Source organism: Odocoileus virginianus, chromosome 6, assembly GCF_023699985.2.
Source record: "Odocoileus virginianus isolate 20LAN1187 ecotype Illinois chromosome 6, Ovbor_1.2, whole genome shotgun sequence".
NCBI classification, from domain to species: Eukaryota; Metazoa; Chordata; class Mammalia; order Artiodactyla; family Cervidae; genus Odocoileus; species Odocoileus virginianus.
In genome coordinates, this window is record NC_069679.1 from 16,115,443 (window position 1) to 16,127,963 (window position 12,521).

The following is a 12,521-nucleotide window of genomic DNA, read 5'->3' on the forward strand; positions in this document are numbered from 1 at the left end:
CTCCAGGGGACCTTCCTGACCCATGCTGCAGGCAGATTCTTTACCATCTGAACCACAAGGGAAGCCCAGTGACACTGTGTCTGGATGCCTGGGAGACTGGCGCAATACAGAATGAAAAAGCCTTTTTCACTCCTCTCAAAAACCCCAGGAAAAGAAATGGAAGACTGTAAACATGTATTCGATACAAACTTACAGTTCTTGCTTCCTCTAGAGAGCTCTCTCTTATTTTCTCTGTTTTGGTGTCCTCCAGTCCTGCAGAATCCTCTTGTCTTCCTGGCTTGTTAAGAGAGGAGTTAATACAGTTCTGTTTAGCTCTTAAGATGTTAACTCTTTGCAGATCAGAGCTTGAAGGTCCTACACTTTTTCTGTTTCTGTTGTGGTTGGAGAAAGAGCAGTTAGAACATTCTTTAACATATCAACTTCTCAACTAAAGCTAAAGCTGAAAAAATATTTATTTGATCTGAGATTAACAGTAATGTGTTGGTGTTGGGAGAAGGATCTTTGAATCACTTCCTGAAGGGCAGCAACAGTGGGAGGCTGTCTGGAGCCCTGAGATCTCTTTGAAGGTAACAAACTGCTCCATTGGTGGGGTCAATGTGCCTACTCAATCGATGTGTGCCAGGACCCTCTCAGGTAAAAGAATGTATATATTTCATCATTGTGACCATGGTTTTCAAACCAAATACTGGGATGTAATTGTGCAACAATAGAACTTGACATTTGAAAATTAGATGTTCTTAAAAATTCTGCATGCTGGTCACTGCATTCATACGATATATTAAGTGAAATCTAGTCTCAACTGTTATATGAAATTCTCTTTTATAAAATATATTTATTTTATTTGGCTGCACAGGGTCTTAGTTGCTGCATGTGAGATCTCTGATCTTCACTGCAGCATGCAGACTGTTTTGTTGTAGTAGGTGGGATCTAGGTCCCTGATCAGGGATCGAACCTGGGCTGCTGGCATTAGGAGCTTGGAGTCTTGGCCACTGGACCACCAGGGAAGTCCCAAAATTCTCTTTCTTATGCACACTCAGTATATACATTGAAAAGAGATTCCCAGGAGGGTTAGCATATTTAATGGACACTGTGTGACTTCCCTGTGTCCTATGAACAAACTAAGACAATTAGGATTTATAAAGATTACTCAGAACACAGTAAGTGTCCCAGTGAAAACAAGAAAATCCAATTTAATATTTTCCCCAAGTCTAAATGTCAGAATTATAAAAACTGGCTTTTTTGGCACCCAAGATTACTTCTTGCCCAAGCGATTTCTCAGGGATCTTGGGTCTTATCTCCTTTTTTGGCTTATCTAACCAGAATTAGTTCTGGGCAAAATTTTGAAGTAGGCCAAGCTTGTGTTTGGTGATTTTGCTTTTTTTCTGAATCTCTGATTTTTTAAACATTTCCTCCTACTTCTTTCAGACAACAGGTTACCTCTTGTTTTTCTCCTGACATCCTCATTACATTTTAGAATGAATTTATAGTGTTTGATTTTTTTTCACTAGGCTTAATATGCCCTTTTAAAGCAATCATTTTAATTGTTCATTTATTTTTGGCTGCACCAGGTCTTCGTCACGTGGACTTTCTCTAGTTGCGGCAAGTGGGGGCTACGCTTTGTTGTGCTGCGAGGGTGTTTCATTCCAGCCACTTGTGGAACACAGGTTCTAGAGTTCGGCCTCAGTAGTTATAGTACACAGACTTAGTTGCTCCATGGCGTGTGGAATCTTCCTGGATCAGGGATCGAAACTGTGTTCCTTGCATGGGCAGGCAGATCCTTATCCACTGTGCCACCAGGGAAGACCCAGGCTTAATATACTTCTAAATATAGACTATAAGGCTTTGTACCATGTTAAAGAAATTTAAGTCATCAAGAAGTTGGAGATATAATAATACTATTCTGATTATAAAAGTAACACATGTTCATGGTAGACACAAACAGAAAAATAAAAAGAAGAAAAATGTACTGGTAATTGTAACACCCAGAGATAACTACTATTATCATTTTGATTTATGCATGTATAAAGGCATAGATAATAGTTAAAATAAAAATAGAATCATTTATTTTCTTTTTAAATTTATTCTTAAAAATTTAGTAAAATACTCATAACAAAATTTACTGTCTTAATAATTTTTAAGTGTATAGTTCAATAGTGTTAAGTATTGTTAAAACACAAAATTCAACTTGAGTAAATTTTAAACATCTTCTTGGTTTTATTCAACACAAATTAGACAGAATTCTACCTAGCAGACCAAAAGGAGCTCCAAGGAGCTGTACAAAATGAGACTTTTATAGGCAGAAGGCAATGGGAACAAGGAAGTTATACTAGATAGAAGAGTGCTTAATTACTGCATCCTTTAGGGGATGGGTCTATCAGGTTACCTAAGGGGTGTGAATTAGGCAATTCCCGATTGGCTAGTTTAAGATTACATTTTTGGAAGAGGTAAAACTGTAAGTCAAGTCTTGGTTTTGTGACATGGAGCTTAGGATAAGCAACTCCATTTTGGGCCTGTTATCTTGTTTATAACAGTATATTCACAAAGTTATACAATCTCCAGAACTTTATCATCTTATAAAACTGAAACTCTATGCCCATTAGACAACTCCCCATTTTCCCCTCCCTCCAGCCCTTGGCAATCACCATTCTACTTTGTTGTTTCTATGAGTCATTTATTTTTTAAAGTTTTCATTTTTAATAACTAATTATAATGTACAATGAACATTTAAAATATTATGAAATATTCTATTATATAATTAGAAATGACTTCAATATTCTAGTCTATAAATGTATAATAGTCAATTTAATCAATTCTCCATTGATGGACATTTAGATTGTTTTTTAGCCATTATAACCATATTGCATTAAAAATCCTCATAGATAAATCCTTGCTTCCACCCATATTTATTTTTATAAGATGAATTACTAAAAGTAGAATTGCTGAATCAAATTGAAGGCCTAATTTTAAGGCCGTGGATGAATGTGAAAGTGTTAACTGCTCAGTAATGTCTGACTCTTTTCAAACCCTGGACTGTAACCCACCAGGCTCCTCAGTCCATATTTCCAAATTGTCCAACCAACTTTCAGAAAAGCTATACTAGTTTATACTTCTGTCAGCAGTATCCATTTCTTCTCATCTTAACAATAGGAGTATCTTTTTTTAAAATCTATTTCATAGTCAAAGATACTAATTCACTATCCTTTTAAAATACATTTCTTTATTTTTAAAATATTTATTATCATTATATGTTTCTTTTACAAGTCCCTGATGCATTAAGGATAGTAGATTTTTTGCAGGTTTTCTATTTTAGTTGTTATATGTCTGTTGTAAGTATTTTGAGACAGATTGAAAATGAGAAAAGAATTAAGTAATAGAGATGTAAGAGAAGAAAGAAAAAAAAAGGAAAGACGCTCTTTAGGTTTTGTTTTTTGGGTTTTTTTTTTTTCCTTTTTCTTTTTTTTTTAATTTTAGGGAAAACACTGACGAATGGTCAGAGCTCCCATCCTGATCTTTTCATCAAGGCGCCTTTCCTAATAATATGGTTCAACTGTGAATGTAGAAGTGGGGGCGGGGGGGGGGGGGGAGAAAAAAAAAAACTCTGGAGTTAGAGGATATAGAAAAAATAAAAATACATTGTTACAAATAAAGAATGCAGACTTCAAAAGAAAGCCACAACCCAAACAAACCAAAATTTAAATGCTCAGAATTGGCAGCACAAAAGAAAAGTTCTCTCCTGACATGTATTGTGGCAGTCTGAACGCCCCCAGAAAATTGTGCCAAAGAGTTTAGAAAACATATACTAAAAACAAAACACATACAAACAGCAAACTTCAGGTAACTATTTTGGATTGCAAACAAGGATAAATTTAATGTTTATAAACAATCTGATAAAATAACCATTTGGAAACTGAAAAAAAAAAAAAAAGAATTAAGTAATGTCATTTGCAACAACATGGAAAAGTTTTATATACTATTCGACCTATGGTGTTCAAAATGGTAGCTACTAGCCACATGTGGTTATGAGGCATTTGAAATGTAGTTACTGTGACTAAAGGACTAAGTTTTTAGTGTTATATCATTTTTTCCTTGTACACATAACCATTTCAGATGTAAAACAGTGATTTTTTTTTAAAGTAACTTCAGTGACTAATGCAACCATCACCATAAATCAGTTTCAGGACATTTTCACTCCCCCATTTTATATATTTTAAATTTAAAATTGAAAACTGATACTTGATTTAGATATTAGAAACCTTACACAAAGTTAACAAGGCTTTCTTTTGCTTTTCAGCACTCAGGTAAAGGGAAAGCAATGATCTTTCCTTTATTGCTCAAATCTACCAATTCAAATGCACGCCACCTTTCTTTGTGATATATTACCCCTAATTCAGCATTTCTTCAAATTCCCCAAATGTATCATGTTTTGACCCCTACTATTCTGTTTTTATCACTCCCCAGAAGGAAATGGTAGTCAGGGTTCTCTGAACAATGAGAAACTGAGCAAGGGAGTATGTCCTAGGATTTAGGTGGTGGTGGTGGTGTAGTCGCTAAGTCATGTCCAACTCTTGCGACCCCATGGACTGTAGCCTGCCAGGCTCCTCTGTCTATGGGATTCTCCAGGCAAGAATACTGGAGTGGGCTTTCATTTCCTTCTCCAGGGGATCTTTACAACCCAGGAATTGAACCCAGGTCTCCTGCATTGCAGGCAGATTGTTGACCAACTGAGTTATAAGGGAAGCCCTAAGATTTAGGTATCTGAATATAAATTGGGATGACAAGAAGGCAGTGTTCTGGGAGTGGAGTTGTGGAATAGGTAGTGATAAAAGGTAAGAATCTTTCTATAGTAAGAGTTGCCATATGATCCTGTGGCATCCATATGATACCGCTCCTGGGCATATATCTGGACAAACTATAATTCAAAAACAAACATGAACCCCTATGTTCATAGCAGTACTATTTAAAACAGCCAAGGCATGGAAACAGCCTGAATGTATACTGACAGAGAATGGATAAAGATGTGGTACATACACACAGTGGAATATTATTCAGTCATAAAAAAGAATGAAATAATGTCAGTTGCAGCAACATGGATGGATCTAGAAATTATCATACTAAGTGAAGTAAGTCAGAATCAGGAAGACAAATGTCATATGATATCACTTATATGTGGAATCTAAAATATGACACAGATGAACTTAACCTATGAAACAGAAACAGATTCATAGATACAGAGAACACACTGGTGGTTGCCAAAATGGAAGGGATGAGGCAGGGATGAACTGGGAGTTTGGGACCAGCAAATGCAAACATATCATACACAGAATGGATAAACAAGGACCTACTGTATAACACAGGGAACTTTATTCAATGTCCTGTCATAAACCATAATGGAAAAGAATACGAAAAAGTATAAATATATGTATTACTGAATCACTTTGCTGTACAGCAGCAATCAACACATTACAAATCAACTACACATCAATAAAGTGAATTAAAAAAAGAATCAGTCTATGGTAATGTTCCTCAGACATGAAGAAAGTTCTCCAAAATTATGTTTAAAGAGTTCCTGGGTAAATTTTATAATGGTCAACCATATGAAACAATTACTATGCGAAATAAAATTTCAGACTTGAAAGGATTTAGGCCAGTTCACATAGTATTTTTATAACCTTTAGATGTTTTCTCAAGAGGTCAAGTTCTACCATCATAGGTAAAATAAGCACTAATTGTTAAATGTAAGATTTGTCCACTGTGAAGTACTTTATAAGCTGTACAAAGATTAGCTTAAAGAAAAACTACCAGAGGATAAAATCGTGTGCTGCTGAGTTAGAAGGAGAACAGATGGCAAGAGTGTTAGAGCAGGCTTAACCTGCAAGAAACCAGATTTAGGTCATTGCTGGGATGAAAATTAGAAGAGAAGCAAAGACGACAAAGGGAAAAAAATGGAGAAAAACATTTAGTAGAAATGGGAAAAAAGAAACTGAGGAAATAAGAAGTCTTCTTAAGTCATTTATTTTCACAACATTTCCTTGAAAGGTCTGGGGCCTATATTATATAGATTCCACAGTATCAGGTACTTATATTTAGTAGCAATTTATTATAAGCAATTGCCTAATTATTCATTTAATACTTGACTCTGTTCTGAACATCAGGAACTGCATCTATTTTGTTTACTTCTATGTCCTTGTGACCTGTTACAGTACTTGGCACAATTGCTTATTACATAGCATATATTTGTTCATAAATACTTGTTCAATAAATAAAATTTCCACTGTGGCAAATCTTACATTATTAATAACTATGTAATGGTTATATGCACTCTAGAATCAGACTTCCTAGAGTCAGAATCTTAGCTCCATCAAAAACCAGCTGTGCCACTTTAGGCAAATGATTTAATTTCTCTGTGCTTTAGTTACTTCACCTTTAAACTGGGGATAATAAAACTGCCACATGAAAAGTACTTCACACACAGTTATAGAAAAGTTATGTTTTTTTCCTATTATTTTTTTTCCTATTATTAACATAATGGTGGCCAATAATACTTAAAATCAGCCACTACTTGACCTCAAAACCATTAGATGTCATGACTCTGAGTTGCTTTAATCTTTCTAACTTTTTCAAGCTTTATGGATACAGAATTTTTACTTATTTTTAAATTTTTGAGCTCAAGGTTCTGGTTATTAAGAAAAAGATTAAAAAGTTCTCTGATTACAGATATTCAGGTAAAAATAAATCCATATATACATCTTTAAAAACTCTGTAAAAATCTATACCAAATAGTTAAGAATGAATGTTTTTGGAGGACAGAGCACATAGATGCTTTCACTCTTTCTGTATTTTAATGTTTTATAGTAATCACAAATTATTAGGAAAAAACAATAGGATATTTCCATTTGGAAAGCTTTAAAATAAAAATAGAAAAAACCCCTAAAACACTAGAAACCTTGAGGATATATAATCCAATCAAAGTGACCAATAAACCAATAATATTATTAGCAGTGTATGACATCTTTTTTGGAGAATCTATGCCCTGTTGGAGGACAGCAGGGGCTGCCAGATGTAGGGCCTTGTGGAAGGGATAACTGATAGGTAATGAGGGGCCAGTCAGGAAAGAGCTGTGAATGAAACAATGAAAATGTAGGACTGGAACAGAGCGCTATTATAGGATTTTAGTATAGGAGTCACAATAAAAGTGAATGCTTTCAAATGATTATCATGAGAGCAGTTTGCAGGATCAGCTTGAGGGACAGACTCAATATAGTAAAACAGGATGCATTCAAAGTTTAAGGGTCTTGAAAGTGCTGTGTAATATCTTCACCATATCATTTTTCTGGTAGAATATGATTGCCTGTAGAAGATAGATTGTCAACAGTCAGAAAGGTCTCCCAATCAGTGTAAAAAAAGCATAAAGTAGTGTTGGGCGTTCAAAGAAAGCAATGGCACCTCACTCCAGTACTCTTGCCTGGAAATCCCCTGGACAGAGGAAACTGGTAGGCTGCAGTCCATGGGGTCACTAGGAATCGGACATGACTGAGCGACTTAACTTTCACTTTTCACTTTCATGCATTGGAGAAGGAAATAGCAACCCACTCCAGTGTTCTTGTCTGGAGAATCCCAGGGACGGGGGAGCCTGGTGGGTCGCACAGAGTCGGACAGACTGAAGTGATTTAGCAGCAGCAGCAGCAGAGGAAGAGAGGTAATGAGAATTGTATTGGTAGAGTCCTATTTGACTTGTTGAATAGAATAAGGTAGATAACTAGGTACACTGAGGGTATGTAGGGTGACAGATATTGAGGAAAATATTCAGCGAGTAAGTCAATTAAAAATCAAATCAGGCATTTCAAAGCTGTTGCAGCTTTTCCTTTCTTCCTCTTGACAGGTGGCTTAGAACTGGGAGGAAGAAAGGTTGCAGGGGCCACATTATTCTGGTAATACCTCTAAGCCACATAAAGCCTTCTTAAAAGAGAAATTACTTCTTGAATCAAAGACAAAAGTATAGTTTTGTTTTTTCTCTTTAGCCCAAGGTAAGGCATTTCACCCACCACTCTGTAAACCTAGGTTTCAGAGCCTTAAAACCAGATAGTTGTGAATGATTATGATCAACATGGTGCTTTGCATTCTGCCTTGTATTATGCTATTTTGCTCTTGAGAGTCCCTTGGACTGCAAGAAGATCAAACCAGTCCATCCTAAAGGAAATCAGTCCTGAATATTCATTGGAAGGACTGATGCTGAAGCTGAAATTCCAGTACTTTGGTCACCTGATGCAAAGAACTGACTCATTGAAAGGACCATGATGCTGGGAAAGAGTGAAGGCAGGAGAAGGGGATGACAGAGGATGAGATGGTAGGATGGCATCACCAACGTGATGGACATGAGTTTGAGTAAGCTCTGAGAGTTGGTGATGGACAGGGAAGCCTGGCAGTGCTGCAGTCCATAGCGTTGCAAGGAGTCGGACATGACTGAGCGACTGAACTGAACTGAAGGAGTTACTATTTCTGTTTCCTATCTCTTCTCCCACTGCCCCTCCATTACTGAAGTCTGGCTAATGGCCTTCTACAATGTATACAGAGTCACTTAATAAAAGCAGCCAACTTAAGAAGTTTAAGAGTGCTTAAGTAGAAGAGATAAAGGAAACTTCCTACTCTCCAATTCACCTGCCACTCTGTAAGAGTCTTAAAACTAGATAATTGTGAATGATTATGATCAACATGGTGCTTTGCATTCTGCCTTGTATTATGCTATTTTTGCACTTGTTTTTTCACCCTTAGTAAATTCAAGATACTTGATGGAGGGATTGGATGTTAATTCTTCTTGGATCCTCCATATCCACCCCATCAAGCAATGGGGAGAACTTGGAAGAAACATAAATGCTCTCTCTTAAGTACTCCCTTGCACCAAATACAGTGATAGTTAATAAGTGTGTGCATGCATGCTTAGTCTTGTCCAACTCTTTGCAACGCCATGGACTGTAGTCTGCCAGGCTTCTCTGTCCAGGAGATTTTCCAGGCAAGAGTAATGCAGTGGGTTACCATTTTTTCCTCCAGGGGATCTTCCCAACTCAGAGATCAAACCTGCATCTCCCATATCAGCAAGTGGATTCTTTACCACTGAGCCACCTGGGAAGCCCCAGTTAATAAGTAGGTCATGTCAAAGATCATGCAGTAAAATTGATTTCTGGTAAAATGAATTTAAATATTAACACTTTATAAATATTTTTATTATATGAGAACCATGAGCAATAAAACATGCTAGTATTTATTTTTGTTTCCTTAAGAAACACAAATAACATGTCAATCAAGCCTCATACTATCTGGGCTCCTCTGAGTAAGAACTGTATAAAATATTTAATAGAAAAAAGGATAGTCTACCTGTTTGTTAAGGGAAAATAACAATTTCTCCTGATAAATAAAAGCTAATAATTTAACACAAATTTCAGACACTCTCTGTTTAAGGTCCTAGGACATGTAGTAGGCAAAGGGAATACAGGGAGCAATAAGAATCAAACTCTGTAATCAAAAGACATACTATCCACCAGAGGAGAAGAGATGAATATAAAATTAACCACAGTGCAATGAGGTCATTTTAAATAAACTGCAATGTGGCAACTGAGCTGAGGCTTTAAGCACTTGGAGATGTTTCCTCTGTGATTACTTGTCAAACTTAACTAGGAAAATAAAGAAAAGCACAGGGAAGTTTAAGGGGAGGGAAAAAAGCACAAGTTCTCCCACCAGAGGGGAACCACTATTAACATTTTAGTTTATTTTTTCTTACATGCTTTTTGTTTTTGCTGTTTAGATTTGCTTAAAACAATACATGCATATGGCAAAAAGTTCAAATTGTAAAGAAAAGCATACCATTGAAAAATGTAAAAGGTTCGCTCCCCAAAGATATGTCCAAATAAATTTCTAGGCCCGAGATGGAGTAGCTGCAGCTGGGAGTGTCCTGTTAGCAAACTGAAACTTCAAGTTCCTGTAAAAGGTCAGCTTGACCAGAAACGCAGTACACCTAGTCAGTCAATCTTCTCAAACGCCATACTTTTTAGGCCGTATACTTATTTTCTTGTTCCTTAATCTTTCTAAATAAGGTCAGATACACAACCGCAGGCGATCAAACTCTTGATTGCCTTGCTGCTTTTAAGTATGTATTAAGCTCATTCTTGCCCAAACTCCCTGGGGCAGTGCTCCACTGCTTGTGAGTCACCATACTCTTCCAACCATGAATTGTTTACGTTTGAGTAAAGGACATTAAACTCGTTACTAAATTGTCATGATTTTTGCCATGTGACAGTGTTTCCTTGTGACTCTCTCTGAAATTAAGAATTAATTAGAAACTAATGCATAAAACTGTATTCACAAATGCATATATTCCTTAAAATGCATAGAGTATCACATTCTCTAGATAAGTGTTCTGCGTCTCGCTTTCCCCAACTACACAGAGAAATATCCTTTATTCCTATTCCTAGCACAGCTGGCCCTTATTGCATTGCGTGTTCGGCGGCTATAATATAACCAGAGGGACTGCAGTGCAGACGATGCCAGTAGGTGGGAGACAGGATCGTTTCAGGATGCGGAGAATTAAGGGACCCGACTGTGGGTTCGGGCTGGGGAGAGCTGGCCCGTTGAACCAATTTGGTTGGCATATAGGGTATCAGAAAGTGAGATGACTTGGGGCCAGAGGACGAATGCTGTAGTATTCCAGGCCAGTATTTTAGACTTTATTAACCTTTTGCTGTGGAGAGGTGAGTAAGTCAGTTGTTTTGCGTGAGATATGGGTTGTTTGAAGGGCTTGACAAGCTGAGAAATGTCCAGAAAGGAGCTCTAAGGTTGGAAAAACTGCAGGGCTGGTTTGTATTCTAGCTTTTAGTGCTCCCTCCCCAGTCAAAGAAAAAAACAATTTTTTTTTGTTCATACCGCGGGCTACAGCTTTTCCTTTTACCTAGGCCGGGAGCTAGGGCAGATCTTTCGGAAGTCTTCCAAACAAGACCCGGCAATCTTTACCCGCCCCCCGCGCCGCGGGAATTCCGAGATCCGGGTGGGCCTCCTTTTAGGCGCTCTGAAGAGCAGGGATGGGATACTGAGACCGCCAATCATATATCTCGGATACCCGGATGTGAAGCGGTGAGCCTTACAAAGGCAAGTTTCCACCCAGAGCTTCGTCAGGGTACAGTGGCCAATAAGCATGCCTCAGAAGATAAGTGACAGGAATTATGACCAGTTACAAACTAGTTTCTCCCACGCATGTGGAAATTCTCTAGATTAGTCTAACCCACTGCTGATTGTGATTGGATATAATTGTGAAGAGCGGTAGAACTGTCTAATGAGAAGCGGGAGCGAGAAAACTCGCAGCCAATAGGAGGATTCTCAGGAGTGGGGCGGGCCTAGACCTTCGCCTCGGCGGCAGAGGAGACTCGGGGGCCATTTTGTGAAGAGGCGAAGACTGAGCGATTGCGACCGCGTTGCCGACCTCGAGCAGCAATCGGCTTCTCCACGTAGAACCCAGGGGTAGGAGATTCAGAATCGAATCTCTTCTCCCTTCCCCCTCCTGGTAAGTGGAGGGAGCGTAAGGGGAAGCGCTAGGTTCTTTGAGGAGCGCGTGGTGGAATGGGAGAGAGGACGAGGGAACCCTCCCCTCGGTAGAGTAAGCAGGCTCCCATTTATTCTCTGGTTTGCAGGATTAGATCGTACGCGGAGTTTTCTAGGCCTCAGCCCTTGCGTAGATTTTTAACCCAGTGTCCTCTAGGCCACAATCGGCAGGGAAAATGCTGTTTTTCTTTTTCGCTCTCCTGTGTTAACGGCTGTTCTTTCATTTTCTGTGACCATGAGGACTCTGAGATTGTGAAAGGGCTGATCAAAAATGCTCATGAATGTAGTTCAGTTAATGTAGTGCCGATGCTTCCTGTTAAATTTTAAAATTAAGTGGGGGATGGGGAAGGGTTATCAAATTTTTTGACCGCAAGCCTCCAAATTCTGGAGCGTACCGCAGGGTATAGATATGAAAACAATAGGTTTAATATTTTATTGGTTACTTTTTAGTTTACGCCTCTCTGAACAAATGATGGACCTCGAAATATTTTCAATTTTATTTTAAAAAATTGTAATCTGATTTACATATTAACAGTAATAATTAAAGCTGGATTTTTATCTGCAGGTTACAAATCACTTGAAATAAATAAGTTAGTGGAACTTGCTTGAGGTAGGTATTACTATCTTTCTTAGACAGAAACCGAGGCATGAGTTTTGATTGCCTGGGTCATATTAATCAGCCGAACTAGTAAGGAACTTGGTCGCCAGGTTAAGTCAAGTGGCTTCAGGAGGTGAACCCCGGTGGATAGTGGATACTAAAAGTAATTACAGCAAGAACTAGCGGCAACTGGAAATGCCCAAACTGCTCTTGGGGAAAAGATTCTGAGTATTGCGTTTATTACTGTAACGTCCTAAGATTTTGTGCAGTTTAATTTTCGGGATATTCTGGCATTAATTTTCCGGACCATCCCAAAGTTGGCAAAAATGCCTAACTATAT

General features: G+C 38.0%; 1 protein-coding gene across 8 annotated transcripts in view; it reads left to right on the forward strand.

Moving 5' to 3' along the window:
* Nucleotides 1-11,395: 11,395 nt before the first annotated feature.
* HNRNPC (heterogeneous nuclear ribonucleoprotein C) overlaps nucleotides 11,396-12,521 on the forward strand; it is a 45,483-nt gene continuing 44,357 nt past the window's right edge. For 6 of the 8 annotated variants that reach the window (XM_070468895.1, XM_070468893.1, XM_070468900.1 and 3 more), the window contains exon 1: nucleotides 11,396-11,545. The gene's annotated coding sequence lies outside the window, so the exon portion shown is untranslated. Of the gene's footprint in view, nucleotides 11,546-12,148; nucleotides 12,194-12,521 lie in introns of all 8 variants that reach the window. The other 2 variants (XM_070468896.1, XM_070468894.1) reach the window with 1 other exon arrangement.